The following is a 17,156-nucleotide window of genomic DNA, read 5'->3' on the forward strand; positions in this document are numbered from 1 at the left end:
GAATAACAACCTTTATGCCGGTTTATTTTCAACAATTTCAGCTTGTAGCAGAAAGATAACCATAAGTGATAGAAAGATCCACTTGAAAATTTTTAGATTGTCACTATTGTCCCTAAACTGTCATGTCCGGTGTAGCCTGTGTTTATTTCATCCACCTTCTCCTCTGGAAGTCTAAGCAGCAAGTTTCAAGTCGATTTAAACCCATGTTGTCTCCACACTAGCTTTCCTAACAAATTCCACAAGGTAATCTTACGTAACAACTAGTAGTGTTCATCTTCATTAACTTTCATTCAAAGGACAAGGACTTCCGACTACAAAGCCAAAAGCTCTTGCCCATTTCCAGTACAGCATACATTCTTCATCTCTCTCCTGGGGAACCTTGCATACATCCAACGGCCCTTCCTGGGAAAGCAATCAAATAATACCACCGTCTGCCCTCAGAAATGACAGTTCTTGGCCTAAGACTATACCAAGAGCACAGGGGATGCAGTAGAGTGGGATGCTGTAGAGCTCAGACATAAGCAAAGACCTCTGAATTCCCATCATCACCACCATCATCATGAAGGAGCACAGGAACTGAATCCTTACCTACACAGCTTGGACTTCAGCCTCACTGGAGTCCTCAGCCCCCAAACCATGGGAAAAGAAACTCAAGGGGAGAAAAGAACTTTGAGAAGAGGACCAGAATCCCCTGGCTTACTCCCCAAATTCAAATATTCCAGCTCTGAGCTCACAGATCTGTGCAGATCATGAACTATGATTTATAGCCACAGAATAGCTACAAAAAAAATGGTTGCTAATAGTAAAACTTAACATGGAACACATCAGAATTGATAATAATGGCCAATGTGAAACAAGTGTGGAATTTTCAACAATTGAATGTATTCATTCCCTCTCAAAAATGAAGTACATCATGCAAGGTGTAAAAAAAAAAATACAAAGAGCAACTTACCGGATAAACACATATTTACTTTGTCAAAGAGGCAGGGTATTTCAGGAAAAAAATACAAAATGATCTGAAATGCTATTTCTTAGATGTCATTTGTAAGCATTCCAAGATAGATATGGGCAGAAACTCAACAAGAAAAAAAATGCTTCTTCGACTACACATCAGTATTCAGAATGAGGGCTCTGATCAGTTTCTACCTGGTTCTTCATTGTTACAACCTCAAAGGATAGATGATAGATAGATAAATAGATAGATAGATAGATAGATAGATAGATAGATAGATAGATAGATAGATAGATGATAGATAAGACAGGAGGGAAGGACACCCATCCCCACCTCATCCCCATCAAATCCAGGTCATGGTCTTTTTGCCCTATGAATCACACCTAGATAACCCCCTCACTGGCCATTCTACTCCAAGTCCAATTTTAGGCAGTAGATATTAGAATATGTCCTTTCTAAATTATTTCAACCCTTTGTTAAAACTCACCGTGGGTTGAAGGGCCTGCCAAAACCCGGCTTCTAGCTGGGTCTGCTCAGATCTGTCACGTCTTTTTATTGGTTCTTTCCAAGGCAACGCTCCAGTTGCTTTGCACCTTCGTTGATGTTAAACATTATTGAATAAAGGGTACTCATTTTCTAGATGTCGCTGTTCTCCCCACCCCTCGACTGAAAGGACCAATCATATCCTTGGGGGGGGGAACCACAAGCTCATGTTATTGAATTATGAGCAGAGATGCAATTTTTGGAAGCTTAATTTATCAGTGATTAAAAAAAAACAGCAGCAGCTATTTGGCCCTTATATTGATCAAAAAAGTGAGGGACTAATGCTGTCTGCAGACTGTACTTTAAAACACCATATACTTGCTCTTTGCTCTTCTAATGCTAAAGCCTTCATTTAATCTTTTAAATAACAAAGGATTAAACCTTCCATTCTTTCTGAATGATTTATCTTCTGAGACTCTCTTTTCACTCAAGGCAGACTTATCCAGGCCCACCTTACACCTTTAATGGTGTATCAAGATGGAAAGCGAAGTTTTGTTCCTTTATAGGAAGCACCCATAATCCTTCATCTGGAAGGGAGACCTCCCTGTGAGTGGCACTGGGGCTTGGTGGTTTTCAGACATTGTTCCATTTCTGCTCCACAACAGTAAAGTGATGAAGTCAGCTGTTATTGTCACTATGTTGTGGATAAGGACTTTACATTTACAAACAACAGAACACTGGTGGTCAGCTAAGGCTGCAGTTAACCAAACATAAAATATATACACATTTCATCAGATCCAGAAAGGTTACGAAGCTCATGATAGGTCAAGCTATGTGGTTCCTAGTAGCTTCTCATTGCAGGTTTGATAGCAAAAATCAATGACTAAATCCTTAGCAGTGTTATAGTTTGAATATGAAACAGCTCCCACAGGATCATGTGTTTGAATGCCTGGTCCCCAACTGGTGGCACTGCTCTGGGAAATTGTGGGCCCTTAATGGAGGAAGTAGGATGCTAGGAAGCAGGCCTTGGACATAATAACCAGCCCCTTCCTCCTGTTCCAGCAAGGGTCACCCGGCTTCCTATTTTGCAGAGATGTAAGCAAGCTGAGTCGCAAACTCCCATGAGCACAGGTCCCCAGCCCTTCCTCTGCCGTGCCTTCCTGCCTTGATGAATTGTAGCCCTGAAAACTTGAGTCCAAATAGAGCCTCCCTCTTTTAAGTTGTTTACGGTACATGTTTTGTTCATTGACCAGAAATGTGATGGATACATGTAGCATTGTTTGAAATAATATTTTTATTAAGAAAGGGAGAATTATTTCTCTATTAGATTAAAAAGAGTTATGTGAAAATGAACATAATCATTTTGGAGAAAGATGACAGAACATAATCATTTTGGAGAACTCCCCCGAAAGATGACAGTCTTTCAGGCCAGCCCTCTGAAGAAATGTTCCTGGATATCCCTGTATAAACACAGTTTTAAATAGCCTAACCAACCAAGACTAGACTTATGCTTCTTATATGATAAGATCCCATTTTTTTTTCAAAAACTGTCAAAATATTTTTAAACTGTGATCTTCTAAACTGTCACAGTCACTATGGAAATCGGTGTGGAGGTTCCTCAAAAAGTTAGAAATTGGTTTACCATACAACCCATCTGTACCACTTTATATACATAGTCAAAGGAGTCCCTATCCTGCTACAGAGATAACTGTTCATCTTCGTTCATTGCAGCTCTATTCACAATGGCTAGGAGATAGAACTAGCTTACATGACCATGGATGCATAATGAAAACATGGCACATATAAACAATGGAATACTCATCAAAAGGACGCAAACATAATGTAAACAGAAGAAAGATCACATGTTAGTGACCTAAAATTCCATCCCAAGAATTAAGATGGAAAATGAGCAATATAAATGGAAGAAGTTAAATGCTAAATTTAAAAACAGACAAGTAGACAAAATGAAAATATAAAATAAATAAAGAAAAACCAACTGAATTACAAATGGTCCTTAAAATGTTTCCTGGACAATAGACTAAAGAGGTAGCTACCTTCGTAGAGTGCTTGCCTGGCACACACTGGTTTTGAACTCTAACACAACATATAGTAGGTGGAATGTCACACTCTGTAAGCCTAGCTTTTAGAAAGTGGGATCAGGATGGTCAGAAGTTCAAAGCTATCCTCGGCAATAAAGTGACTTGGAGGCCAGTCTTGGAAATATAAGATGCTGAAAGAAAATAGGAAGGGAGGGAAGGAGGGAGGGAGAGAGAGAGGGAGGGAGGGAGGGAGGGAGGGAGGGAGGGAGGGAGGGAGGGAGGGAGGAAGATACCTGAACCTGAACAGAAAACAACCCATGGAACTGTGCATGCAACAAAACTTAAAACTGAAAAAAAAAAAATGACAGAACAGTAAGAGTATATCCATTTATAATTCTGTAAGTAGATCAATAGGTTAAAATCTTAGGTATTAGAATCACTGATGGGACTTGAATTTTCCTGGGATCCACTGGGAATTTTAGCTCAAGTCTAGTCACAAACAATTAAAAACTCTCTAGAATCCCTGATGAGTACATATTCATAATTAAAACTGTTTGGTTGTGCCATATGAGAATATATTTGTTTTATTTATTTTTCATGCTGATATATGAAGAGGTGATGAGAGAGAGTTCTATAAAAACAAAGAATTCCTCGGAAATGAGAGTGTGTAAACACTGGCAGGCCACTAAGAGAGTGAGACTGGAGGCTGGCTAACTCCACCAAGTACCAACATGTTCCCAGCTACAACCACTATTGATAGCTTGGTGTCCTTTGGATAATTACTACAAATTCAGTGCAATATAGAGCATGGGAGAACAGAGGTTAGCTATATATATTACCAAGCATCAGTGAAATTCTACATAGTCTTAAAATAGTGAGGACAGCTTTCTCATTGGGCAACACAAAGACTAAACATCACCTTATACATTTCTGTGCCCTAATGTATTGTTTGTTTGTTGTTTGCTTTTGTTTTCTACCCCCACCCCAATGTCTAGCTACGGTGATAGTTTAAAAGCAATAATGATGATGGTGATAGCATTTTAATGGGTAACTAGCATTTTCGTGGACCCTAAATGCTGAATCTTTACATATGCATATGTACACATAATAGTGTACAGATACAAAGACTGTATTTGCCTAGACGTGTTCTTTACCACATAAATATAAATAAAGAGGCATCTTCATCCTCAAAACCTAAATCCATAAAGATTATTTTAGCCTATATTAACAGGCAAAATATGCCAATCACTATTATATTTTAATTTGTTAAAAGTTATTATTATGTACCCAAGAGGCTTAAAGTATACCTCAGTTATAGCGCACTTGCACAGCATGCAGAAGGCCCTGTATTGCATCCTCAACACTAAAAATATATAAAAAGCTTTACTCCTTCTTGAGCACCATATACTTCTACTAAATGCCCTGAGTTATCAATTAAAGATCTAGTAATGGGGTGGAAGGGAAGAGCTGCTTTCATTTCTGCAACCATACATAAAAATTAAACACTATTGGTCTCTCGGCCACAGATCTTCGCTGAGCAAAACTTCTTGCTCAAAGGAAGCAATTGGAAGATGAAGACTCCTAACTAGCTGAAATGTTACAAAGTGTGTTTGTTGGTTCTGGGGTATGTCTCTAGAAAGTGTGCTAAGGACTAAATACGTTCAGCAGTTCCCATCACTGTAACAAAATGCCTAGGGTTATCATTTTAGAAAAAGGAAAGCTTTGTTTTGGCTTCTGATTTTGGAGATTCCAATCCAAGATCAGGTGGGCTCACTGCTCTCGGTTGTGGTGGATATGCTGGGTGTCAGTCAAAGAGCATATAGTAGATTTTTTTTTTTTACAAAATCACTGTATTCATGACCCAGGAGTTCCTCTGAATGGAAACATTCCTTCCAGGAGGGACAGGGAAGCTCAAGAGACTAAGGACTTAAACAAACCACATAGCTAGGAAAGGTGCAACTTCCCAGGGGTTATATAAGCAGTATACTCCTCCTGGAGGGGGGACTCTAACCAGTGAAGTAGCCAAGAGGAGCTTCTTGGACCTGTAGATCTTCTAGCAATTGATGCAGAGTCTGGCTTGGAAGCTTTCTCACATCTCACCTATGTTGAGGTAGGCTCTTCGGTAATGTAGCTATTTTTGAGTCATCCCGTTTAAGTGATCCATCTCCCACACCCCAGTTAGTAAACTGGACTTGGGTGTAATTGCTACTTTAGTCTGTTGTGGGTTTCCTATCTGGGGTGAGCGTCCATGTGTGGGTGTCTTATCAACTGGGAAAAGTCTTACACAATCCAGAAGGGACTAGGTTACCACTATCCTTTTCAGAAGCATGCCTCCAGTGATCTAAGGTCGTCTCCCCCCTCCCCCCCCAAAAAAAAACCCTATCTCCTAAAGGCCCTACAGTCTCCTGATAGTTCTAACTTGAGAAAAAAAACTTCAGTACTTTTTGGAAGATACTCACCCAAACAGTAGATAAATATAGTGATTAATGAGATATAAAAGTATAGAGGATAAGAAAGACGGAGGGATGGCTCTCTGGTTAAGAGCACACACTGTTCTTGCAGAGGAACTGAAGTCGGTTATCAGTACCCAGATCCAAAAGTTTACAACTGCCTGTAACATCAGCTCCAGGAGGATGTGGCACTGTTGGCATTTGTGGAGGCACTAACACACACACACACACACACACACACACACACACACACACACACACACACACACACTTAAAACTTAAAATAAGGGCTAGAGATATGTCTCGTTGGTCAAGAGCACTCTCTTCCAGAGTGCACAGATTTGGTTCCCAGCACCCACATCAGGCAGCTCATAACTACCTGTAACTCTAGTTCCAACACATCAGACACCTTCTGTCTTCTTTCAACTCACACACATGTGCTCGCGCGCGCGCGCGCGCACACACACACACACACACACACACACACACACACAGAAAGAGAGAGAGGGAGGGAGGGAGAGAGAGAGTCACAGATGCATGCACACACATGCATACACAATTTAAAATAAAACTAAGTCTTTTTTCTTTTCTTTTCTTTTCTTTTCTTTGTTTTTGATATTTTGAGATGGGATCTCTCTAACTAGCCCTGGCTGTCCCAGAACTCACTATGTCAACCAGGCTGACCTCAAACCCACAGACATTCACCTTCCTCCACACCTCTCTCAAGTGCTGGGCAAAATAAGACTTATTATTTTTTTTAAGAAAGACTATAGACTGGCGGGGGGTGGGGGGGCATTTCAGAGGAAATGCATACAAGCTCTTACCAATTAGCTTTCTGAGGGTGTGCAAGGAACAAGTTAGCAGTACTTGCCTTCAGCAAAGATTTGTAATAAAGGAGAAACGTGAACAAGATGAAATAAATGTCACTTTAAAACACAGTTACTTTAGTCCCAACTAACATTTTGACTCAGCTCTTACTTGGGAACCTCTCAGGAAGCAGTTTAATGGTTGGGGGTGGACAGGGTAATGGAATTGTTTAAATCTATCAGCCTTCACGATTTATTTTAACAGAAAACAAAATGCTCCCAATCTCTCTCTGGTCAAACATGACAATCAGCTAGTAACTGTGGGTCCCAGGAGCCACTTTATAATGATACTAGAGCATGATATTTGTCCTTCTGGGTCTTACATAAATTGTTCATATTTTTAATTAAATTCAGTTATGCAAACATACCTCTTGTAAAATTGTTTGGAAATGTTCATAAATGCTATATTCATATATGAGTGAGTATATGTAGAGAGGAGGCTTATTTTCGCACCCTCCCTCTATTAGCCACTCTCATCTTCCTCCCTCCCCCACTGAAGTCTTCCTCTTCTCTCCAACAAGAGATTTTGTGTGTATCCCACTGAATTGAATTAGGACTGCCTGCATGAGCACCAATGACAGAATATTCACTGGAGCATGGGAAACTTATTAGGGGCCATACCATTGAGGAAAATGACATACCCCAGCAAGCACCAACCTCACTTCACATGACCCTCCCCAGCCACACTGCAATGCTGATGGCCCCATCATCACACAGATCTTGAGTACATAACCACAGCTGTAGTATGTCCTTCCATGCAATGGCTGTGCCATGCCCAGCAGACAGTAGCTCTCAGCACTTCTCCTCATCTTCCGGCTCCTACACTCTTTCAAGCCTCTCTTCCCTAAGTTCCCTGAGTCTTGGGATGGCTGATAAAGACATTACATTTAGGATAGAAATTTCAACAGTCGCTTTCTCCAAGTACTTTGACTAGTTGCAAGTCTCTTCATTAACTGTTCCCACTGGGAAAAGATTCTCTGGCCAAGATAGAGCAGCATGAATCACTGGGATAAAGATCAGAATGTAGAAGGATCTTGTGGTGGTTTGAATATGGATGTCCCCCATAGGCTCATAGATTTGGATGCTTGGTCACCAGAGAGTGGTTTGAAAGATTAGGAGACATAGCCTTGTTAGAGTGTGTCACTGGAGGAAGGAGCTGAGGTTTCAAAAGCCTATGCTAGGCTCAGCCTTTGCCTCTGTCTCTGTCTTCCTCCCTTCCTCCCTCACTCTCCCTCCCTCCCTCTCTCTCCCCCATCCTGCCTTCCCTCCCTTTCCCCCTCTCTTCCCCTCCCTCCCTCCTTCTCTCCCTTCCCCCTCTGCCCCCTACCTGCCCGCAGGTCAGGATGTAAAGCTCCAGTGCTATGTATGTCACCATGTTCCCCCCAATGATCATAATGGACTAATTGAGAACGAAACAAGAACAGGAACATCAAACCTTGCAAGTTAAGGGAAGACCAAAGCAGGAAACATGTCAGGATACCTGCTTGCCCCTGATTGGATGTAGGCAGGAGCTACGCAGGCAGGAAGTACATCAGCATATATGCTTTCCTCTGATTGGACATGATTAGAAATATGGTGGCCTCACTGAACCTATTAGAAGACAAAGTGGGAAATACTCTTGAATTAATTGGTACAGGAGACCCCTTCCTGAACATTACACCAGTAGCACAGACACTGAGATCAACAATTGATAAATGGGACCTCCTGAAACTGAGAAGCTTCTGTAAGGCAAAGGACACAGTCAGCAAAACAAAACGGCTTCCCACAGGCTGGGAAAAGACATTCACCAACACCACATCTGACAGAGGGCTGATCTCCAAAATATACAAAGAACTCAAGAAGCTAGTCTCCAAAACACCAAACAATCCAATTAAAAATGGGGTACAGAACTAAATAGACAATTCTCAATAGAGGAATCTAAAATGGCTGAAAGACACATAAGAAAGTGTTCAATATCCTTAGCCATCAGGGAAATGCAAATCAAAACAACTCTGAGATACCATCTTACTCCTGTCAAAATGGCCAAAATCAAAAACACCAATGATAGTTTATGCTGGAGAGGATGTGGAGAAAGGGGAACACTTCTCCCCTGCTCGTGGGAATGCCAACTTGTACAGCCACTTTGGAAATCAGTATGGCGACTCCTCAAGAAAATGGGAATCAGTCTACCACAAGATCCAGCAATTCCACTCTTAGGCATATACCCAAAAGAAGCACATTCATACAAGGACATTCATAGCAGCATTATTTGTAATAGCCAGAAACTGGAAGCAGCCTAGATGCCCCTCAACTGAAGAATGGATAGAGAAAATGTGGTACATTTACACAATGGAGTACTACTCAGAGGGGGGGAAAAACAATGGAATCTTGAAATTTGCGGAAAAATGGATGGAACTAGAAGAAACCATTCTGAGCGAGGTAACCCAATCACAAAAAGATAAACATGGTATGTATTCACTCATATGTGGATTTTAGATATAGAGTAAAGGATTACCAGCCTACAATCCACACTGCCAGAGAAGCTAGTAAACAAGGAGGACCCTAAGAGAGACATACATGGTCCCCTGGAAAGGGGGAAAGGGTCAAGATCCCCTGAGAAAATTGGGAGCACGGGAAGAGGGGAGAGGGAGCTAGGAGAATGAGAAGGGGAGAAGAGGAGGGATGAGGAGGACATGAGGGAGCAGAAAGTTTGAGTCAGGCTAAGAATAGAAGATAACAAGAATGGAGATGCCATAATAGAAGGAAACATTTTAGGTTTACAGAGAAATCTGACACTAGGAAAATGTCTGGAAATCTACAAAGATGACACCAGCTAACAATCTAAGCAACAGAGGAGAGGCTACCTTAAATGCCCTCCCCTGATAATGAGATTGATGACTGACTTATATGCTACCCGATAGCCCTCATCCGCTGGTGGAAGTAGAAGCAGACACCCACAACTAACCACTGAAATGAACTAGAATCCAGATGCAGAGAAGGACCAGTGAAGGGCAAAGGGGTCCAGACCAGGCTGGCAAAACCCACAGAAACAGCTGACCTGAACATCCGAGAATTCTTGCTCCCCAGACTGATAACTGGGATACCAGCATGGGACTGAACCAGACCCCAGGAATATGGGTTTCACTGAGGAAACCTCGGAAATCTACGGGGCCTGCTCTAGTAGTTCAGTACTTACCCTAGCATAGGTGTAGACTTTAGGAGCCCATTCCACATAGAGGAATACTCCCTGAGCCAAGACACACTGGGGTGGGCCTAGGCCCTATCCCAAAGGATACAGTAGACTCTGATGACACCCTATGGAAGGCCTCACCATCCAGGGGGAGCAGAAAGGATATGTGATAGATAGGGTTTTAGTTGGGGGAGGGTGGTAGGGGAGGGGAGGGAGAAGGGAACTGGGATTGTCATGTAAAACAACCTTGTTTCTAATTCAAATTTAAAAAAAATCTGAGGGAAAAAAGAAATACGGTGGCCTTTTTTAAGCCTCTGCAAAATGTGATCATGGCAGTTCCCTGGGAAACACAGGATGGTCCTGGCCAGTATTTAATTAAAGCTTGCTTCGAATTTGACTAAAAATTGTGGTAGTGGTCTTATCCTCAACCAATGGCATTAACATTTCTGGAGGACCCCAGCAAGAATCAAACTACTCAGCCAAATTTTAAAACCAGACCTTCACCCTGGAACTCTGGTGCTGAGGGGGCACCTCAGGAAGCATGTGCCCTGAGACATTTCAGGGCTCCAAGGTTGCCTTTGGTTGGCAGATTGTCAGAGTGAACTGCCATGTTAAAAAAAGCAACAAGCATCTACAGAGGTCTCCTGGTGAATCAGAGTCTTTTCTGTTATGGAGAATCCCTATCTGGGCAGGTAAAGGGAACCCAACATTCTTCTGTCCAGGGCAAATAGAGAGACATTGACTTTCTGCCTGGTTCTGGTTAGTTGCTAGGTTTTGTCTGTCTGTTTTGTGCTGAAAGTTTTGTTTGCCTGTTTTATTGTTGAAAGTTTTGTCTGTCTGTTTGGTGTCTGTGGATGGGTCTGTGTTTTCTGGTGTGCCCATAAGTTTTGTTGCAAACTTGGAGTTGAGACAGAAATGGGTCAGATATTTTTGCTGTCTCTGCTGCTGCCAGCTACCAATGCTGCCATAGCTGCTTTTATGGCTGGGGCTCAGAATTAATCTCTGAGCTCTCTGGTCACTGGATTCAGGATAGCAGGAATTCAGAATTTGCGTATGGATAACATTAAAGTTGTTTGATGCCATTTGTTCTACTTTATTGGAAAGCTGGCTCTAGAGTTGGATTGTGGCTCTCCCTTCTCTAGACCCAAGCATATTTAAAAGTTTTCTGTATGCCCTATGTCAGGTGAGCCACCTGACCTGTAGACAGGGAGAAGAGAGCAAAACAGAAGAATAAAAAAAAAATAGACTTGGTTTATATGAACATTCTAGACCTCAAGATTTATAAGTTCATTTTATTAGATATGTTTTTATTAAATCTGTGAATAAAGTTAACTTAAAACTCATAACACAGAGTTGGTAGTCAAAAATCTATTCATATGTAACCTTAAAAGAACTGTGTAGCATGATTCTATTTTGGAATATAAGCAACATGTAGTTTGCCACCATCTTTAAGCAGCCACATGATTGGCAGCCATCTTTGATAAGGTTGGAGAAGACAAATGTCATGTGTCTTCACTGCCATCTTGGTTAAAGGTGGCCACGTGTCGTGGACCAACCAAGGAGGCAACAATAGGTCTCCACGAAATTTTCAGTTAGGTTGGATTTTTGTATGCTGATTCTTGTCCCGAAAACAAGTTTTATGAAAGGTATGTTTTAAAAACAATGTTTGTATAATAAGGTAGCAAAACTGCGCTTCCAAGCATTCATATGCAAGAATGTACCTTGTGCTGGCAGCCAGACTTTGTAATCTAACAGTCACCCAGATGGTATGGCTTTTAAAGATATGAAGGGGTCATGAGGAACAGCTGGAGCTTACCAGTGAGTGGCAGGCCTGGAGTTCCTAAAGAGAGCCCAGTTGCAATGGGGGACTGACCCTAGAGGTTTTGGAGATGTTGGTGCCATGTAATAGTCACCAGAAACATCAGCCACAGATAAATGGAACCACCTGGGACCTAGACAGCATGCTATGTATGAGCCTATTCCAGCTGAAGAGTAGATTTTTAATTTTCATATATAATGGCAACTAGCTCGATTTAAAATTTAAAATATGTATCATAAAAACATTTTGTTACCCAAAATTGTATTCCTTGGGAAGGAATTTTTTTCACTGTTCTACTCCATCCATTTCAGATGCTGTGCATATACCAAAATATCACATGGTACTCCATATGCAATTTTTATGTTTTTCTATCTCTTAAAGGTAAACTTAACTTAGATTTTAAAGCAGTAAAACAAGGTAAAATATATTGCTGTAGTGTAGTAAATGTGACAGGTGTCTGCATAACTTCTGGGATTATAAACATGGGTAACATCAATTTACCAAATGTCAAGAGACTGGTTGATTTGCAATATTCTGTTTTCTACAAATTAATGTAACATTTTATGTGTTTATCTCAATATTTTATGCAGCCAGCAAGAATTACTGTGATAACTAGACTGCCTGAGGAATTAACTAAAATACTTAATTAAGATGTGATTAAATTGTCCTCCAATTTGAGCAATAAGTAAGATAAGATTTGTAAACTGAAAATGAAGGTATGTTAGAGACATGATAAAATGGCTTTTTCTAAACAATGGAAAGGGGGTATTCCCAATTCCTAGTTCGTGACCGCTTTACTTTTCTATGGCAGATGAAAGCAAAATATGTATTTCACGTTAAAGGGCAGACTAATGAAAAACATTCATTAGGATGTTTGCCTGTGATGGACAAGGAAAAAAAAAAAAGACCCACAAACCACCCAAAATCAGAGCTGATTCTTCAAATAGAAAAACCTGGGACAATGGTTAAAGAAATCTTTTCTTGTATCTTTGTCCAGCTATGAAACCAGCTTGGATTAAATTTAAAAATAGAAAGCCATTTTAAATAGAGATGCAAAAATGTTTATTGCAAATTTAGATATAGAAATTTTATTAGACGATGAAGAGAGGGCTCAGTGGGTGCTCTTCCTGAGGTCCTGAGTTCAATTCCCAGCCCCACATGGTGGCTCAAAACCATCTATAACGGTATACTTATGTAACCAGACGCCTCTTCTGGCATGCAGACATAAATGCAGAGAAAACATCCACATATGTAAAATACATAAACTAACAATGGTGCATGCCTTTAATCTTAGAGGCAGAGGAGGCAGACCTCTGTAAGTCCAAGGACAGCCAGGTCTATATAGTGAATTCTAGGATGCCAGAGCTACTTAGTGAGATCCTGTCTCAGAAAGGAAAGAAGAAAGGGGAGAAAGAAAGAAAGAAAGAAAGAAAGAAAGAAAGAAAGAAAGAAAGAAAGAAAGGAAGGAAGGAAGGAAGAAAGGATGGATGGGAGAAAGAAAGGAAGAATGGGAGAAAGAAAGAGAGAAAGAAAGGAAAGGAAATTTGCTAGGAAGCTTTGAGGGAAGAAAATTAGATAACCATACCATTGACTAGAGATCCAAGATCTTTAAAAATATTTTAGTTAACTTCACATGAATAATATGACTGTGTTGTCTCAAAAGAAGTCCTAAATGAGAAAGAAATGTTATTTCACAGCCTAAAATTTTGGACTTGGGGTATGTTCTTTAGTTATCATTAACTTCCAAAGAATAATTTAGCATATTATCAAAACATAAAATATTATTTTAGATTGAAATTTCAGGTTTACAGGAATTTTAAACAAGAAACATGATTTTCTCATGACTTCATGATAGCATCAGTTCTATTGAGAATATTTGTCCTTTTCTTAATTCCTGAAACTATTTTCTTTCTGAAAATATTTTATTTCTGAAAGTCTAGACTGTTTTGTGAAAATCATCCGATCAATATATGTGAATGCTAGAAGTCACACTAATGACTTCAGTTAGAGACTGCTGAGGGAAGAGACCCTACCCCCATGGCACTCACCTCCCAAAAGCACCACAGTTCCAGGAATGTCTTGCTGGAGGCAAGAATGCCAGAAGAGAGTTCTGGCTCCTGGTTCCTTGCTATGCCTTCTCTGAAAAGAGTGCCTTGATTGTATGTGTGCAGTTGAAACTCCTCTCCAGAACCTAGTCTGTCCTAGTCAGTTTTGGAAGTGGTCCTTGGGATTTTCAAGGATCACCAATTTCAGCCTATCTCCTAGAAGATTTTAGTGTCCTGCTCTTTGTTTATTTCTGTTTTTGATCTTTTTGTTTTCCAAGACAAGGTTTCTCTGTGTAGCTTTGAAGCCACTACCCAGCTTAGTGCCCCATTCTTAAAGGAGTAATGGTACAGGACCCTAAATGGCCATCATTGATTATGGACCCCTCCCTCCTGGAATCTACCTCTGGAGCTGTGTGGAGATGTGCCGATCCCATTGGCTCTAAATATTAAAACATTGCAAACTGCTATTTCCTTCCTCAAGTTAATCCAGCTGGGGCCTGTAAGTCACCTAGTGTGAGAGACAAAGTTATGTTTTAAGTTTTAATTGCTATGCCTAAGAGATCCATAAAACGAAAACACCAGTACCTGTAAGCCCCCCTTCCCAAGGACAGATGGTTCCTGAACTGGTAGAGGCTATTGCTTATGTAACATAACAAGCCACATGTTGTTGTTTCCCTAAACAAGTTTGTTTGACCCAACTGCACTGGGTGGGAATGTAGGTGGGAAGTACATAGGCAGGAAGTGTGTCAGGATGTATGCTTGCCCCTGATTGGACCTGGCGGGAAATACAAAGCCTTAAAGCTTTATGGGTGTGCCTTTTTTGTTGTTGTTGTTGTTTTGTTTTGTTTTGTTTTGTTTTTCGAGACAGGGTTTCTCTGTGCAGCTTTGGAGCCTATCCTGGCACTCACTCTGGAGACCAGGCTGGCCTCGAACTCACAGAGATTCTCCTGCCTCTGCCTCCCGAGTGCTGGGATTAAAGGCGTCTGCCACTGGCTGGGTGTGCTTTTTAAAGCATCTGCAAAATGTGACCTGTTACCTTTTCCTGAAAACCCCAGAATGAACCTGGCCAGAGTCCATCATCCTGGCCAGTATTTAATTAAAGCTTGCTTCAAATTTGACTCAAAATTGTGGTAGTGGTCTTATTCTTACCCGCTGGGATTAACACTAGCTAGGAGACCACCGCTTAGGAAGGCTGACTTGCTAGGATGTGGGAGGAATAATTACCTCCTTAATGACATAATATACTTTCCTTCCCAGAAACCCCACTCTCCCTCTCCGTGCAGTCTCTTACAGAGCTCCCATCATGTAGCAGTAGAGCCTTCGTGTTTCCTAACTCTTCCCTTTTATCCTTTCTGTCTCTTTCCTAAATATGCCTGTCCTAAAACTTTGGACTTAGTCTCGATTTTTCTCTGAAACCCCACCACACCCCTTTCCATAGGTGGCCTGCCCTGCTTTTTTTCTCGGAAACTTCCTTCTGAGTCCCTTTTTAAGTTCCTTTATCAACAAGACTAAAAAATCCAATGATAGGACACTGTCTTAATTAGGGTGACTATTGTGATAAAAACACCAAGACAAAGCAACCTGGGGAGGCAAGGACTTATTTGGCTCCCACTTTGACATCACCGTTCATCACTGAAGGAATTCAGGTCAGGAACCTGGAGGCAGGAGCTGATGCAGAGGCCATGGAGGAGTGTTGCTTACTGGCTTGCTCTGCATGGTTTGTTCAACCTGCTTTCTTATAGAACTCAGGACTAGCGGTCCAGGGGAAGCACCAGAAAAAGAACTTCCCAACACATGAATGCAATTTCTTTACTTTCCAGACCTTCCCTCATCAATCACTAATTAAGAAAATACCAAGCAGCTTAGCTGTCTGTCTTGCTTAGAGGGTATTTTAAATGATATTTTCAGTAAACTTGTTAAACATTACTTTTAGTGTGTGTTATGAAAAAAGCATGTGGGAGACCATGGCAGATTCCATGGTGGGCAAGGGACAAACATGCCAGGCAGACAGAGCTTAAGTGAGAAATTTTATTAGGAAGGGAAGGTGAGGAAGAATGAAAGAGAAAAGAGGTAAAGAGACACAGAGACAGGGAGGGTACTGAAGAGAAGAGAGAGACAGGACAAGTCCTGTCTCCCCTTCATGGGAACAGAGGGAAAGAGAGTAGAAGTGGGCAAGGGTGTTTCTTTTAAAGGGGTCCTTTGCACCTGCATGCAAACTACATAACCTTGGAACCCTGGGCTGACCGGGGTACTGCCTGAGTGCATTCTGCCAGGTGACAGAGGGCTGGCCAGCATAATGCCTAGATCCTTAGATTGTGCTTCCTATTAACTTCAAAACATGGACTTTTATCCCAATAATATTCCTGGAATAACAAAAAAACAGACAAGCCCTATACTTGGATGACTAGTGAAATATTGAACCTTCCAGGTAGATTTTTCCACTGATTTGTAATTCACAGTGATCATTCAACATTTAGACTCATGCACAGAAAAAGAACATCCCACCACTGAAATGCAATACTAGGACTTTTGTAAAATATTCTTTAATCTGACTATTACAATTAATAAACATATAAACATATTTTCTTTACCTCCTGGATAATGGGAAAAATTGTCTTTTCTGTTTTCTCTCCTATTTTTAACATAGAATAAAATGCAACCTAATTTTAGAGGAGAGAAAATGAGCTGCTCAGGTTATTTGGGTTCGATACAGGAAGAAATAGGACGAGAAATAAAACATTATAGACACTGACATTCGGTGTCACATTTATTTGCACACTTGGTTCTTGTTTTGCAAAAAACCAAGAATGTGTGAATATTGCCCATCTATTGGCAGATTTAGAGATACTGTGCTCTCAACATCCCTAGTAGCCTCAACTTTTAATTGGATGCTAAAAAAAATCACTTGCAGTCATCAGAAAATTCAATATTATAAGTAAAACGATAATAAGCAAGGAGCCTTCAGAAGGGGATATTTACTTAAAGAGAGAAGACTAAATTGGCTCACCAGGGAGAGGAAAGTGAATTACCTTCCTCAGAGTACTATGCTCCCAATAAATGTGCTTCAAGACAAAAATTGAAGGTGAAACCACAGAACACCTTTGTCTGTTTTTCTCTACAAAGTGGCACTGTTATCCATAGCTTTAGGAAGGTCAAGAAAAAAAAATCCCTCTACTTTGTCCATCTGAGCTTACTATTTGTATAAACGTCTGCCATGGCTTTACTTTTGCTAAATGGTATTTTGTTACCTGTGTTTCAGAAGTTAGCATGATCATCTTCAAAAAAACAGCTTTCAAAGTGAAGCTTAAACTGACATCTTATTGGCTAGTGTAT

The sequence above is a fragment of the Cricetulus griseus genome, assembly GCF_003668045.3.
Source record: "Cricetulus griseus strain 17A/GY chromosome 1 unlocalized genomic scaffold, alternate assembly CriGri-PICRH-1.0 chr1_1, whole genome shotgun sequence".
Lineage (NCBI taxonomy): Eukaryota > Metazoa > Chordata > Mammalia > Rodentia > Cricetidae > Cricetulus > Cricetulus griseus.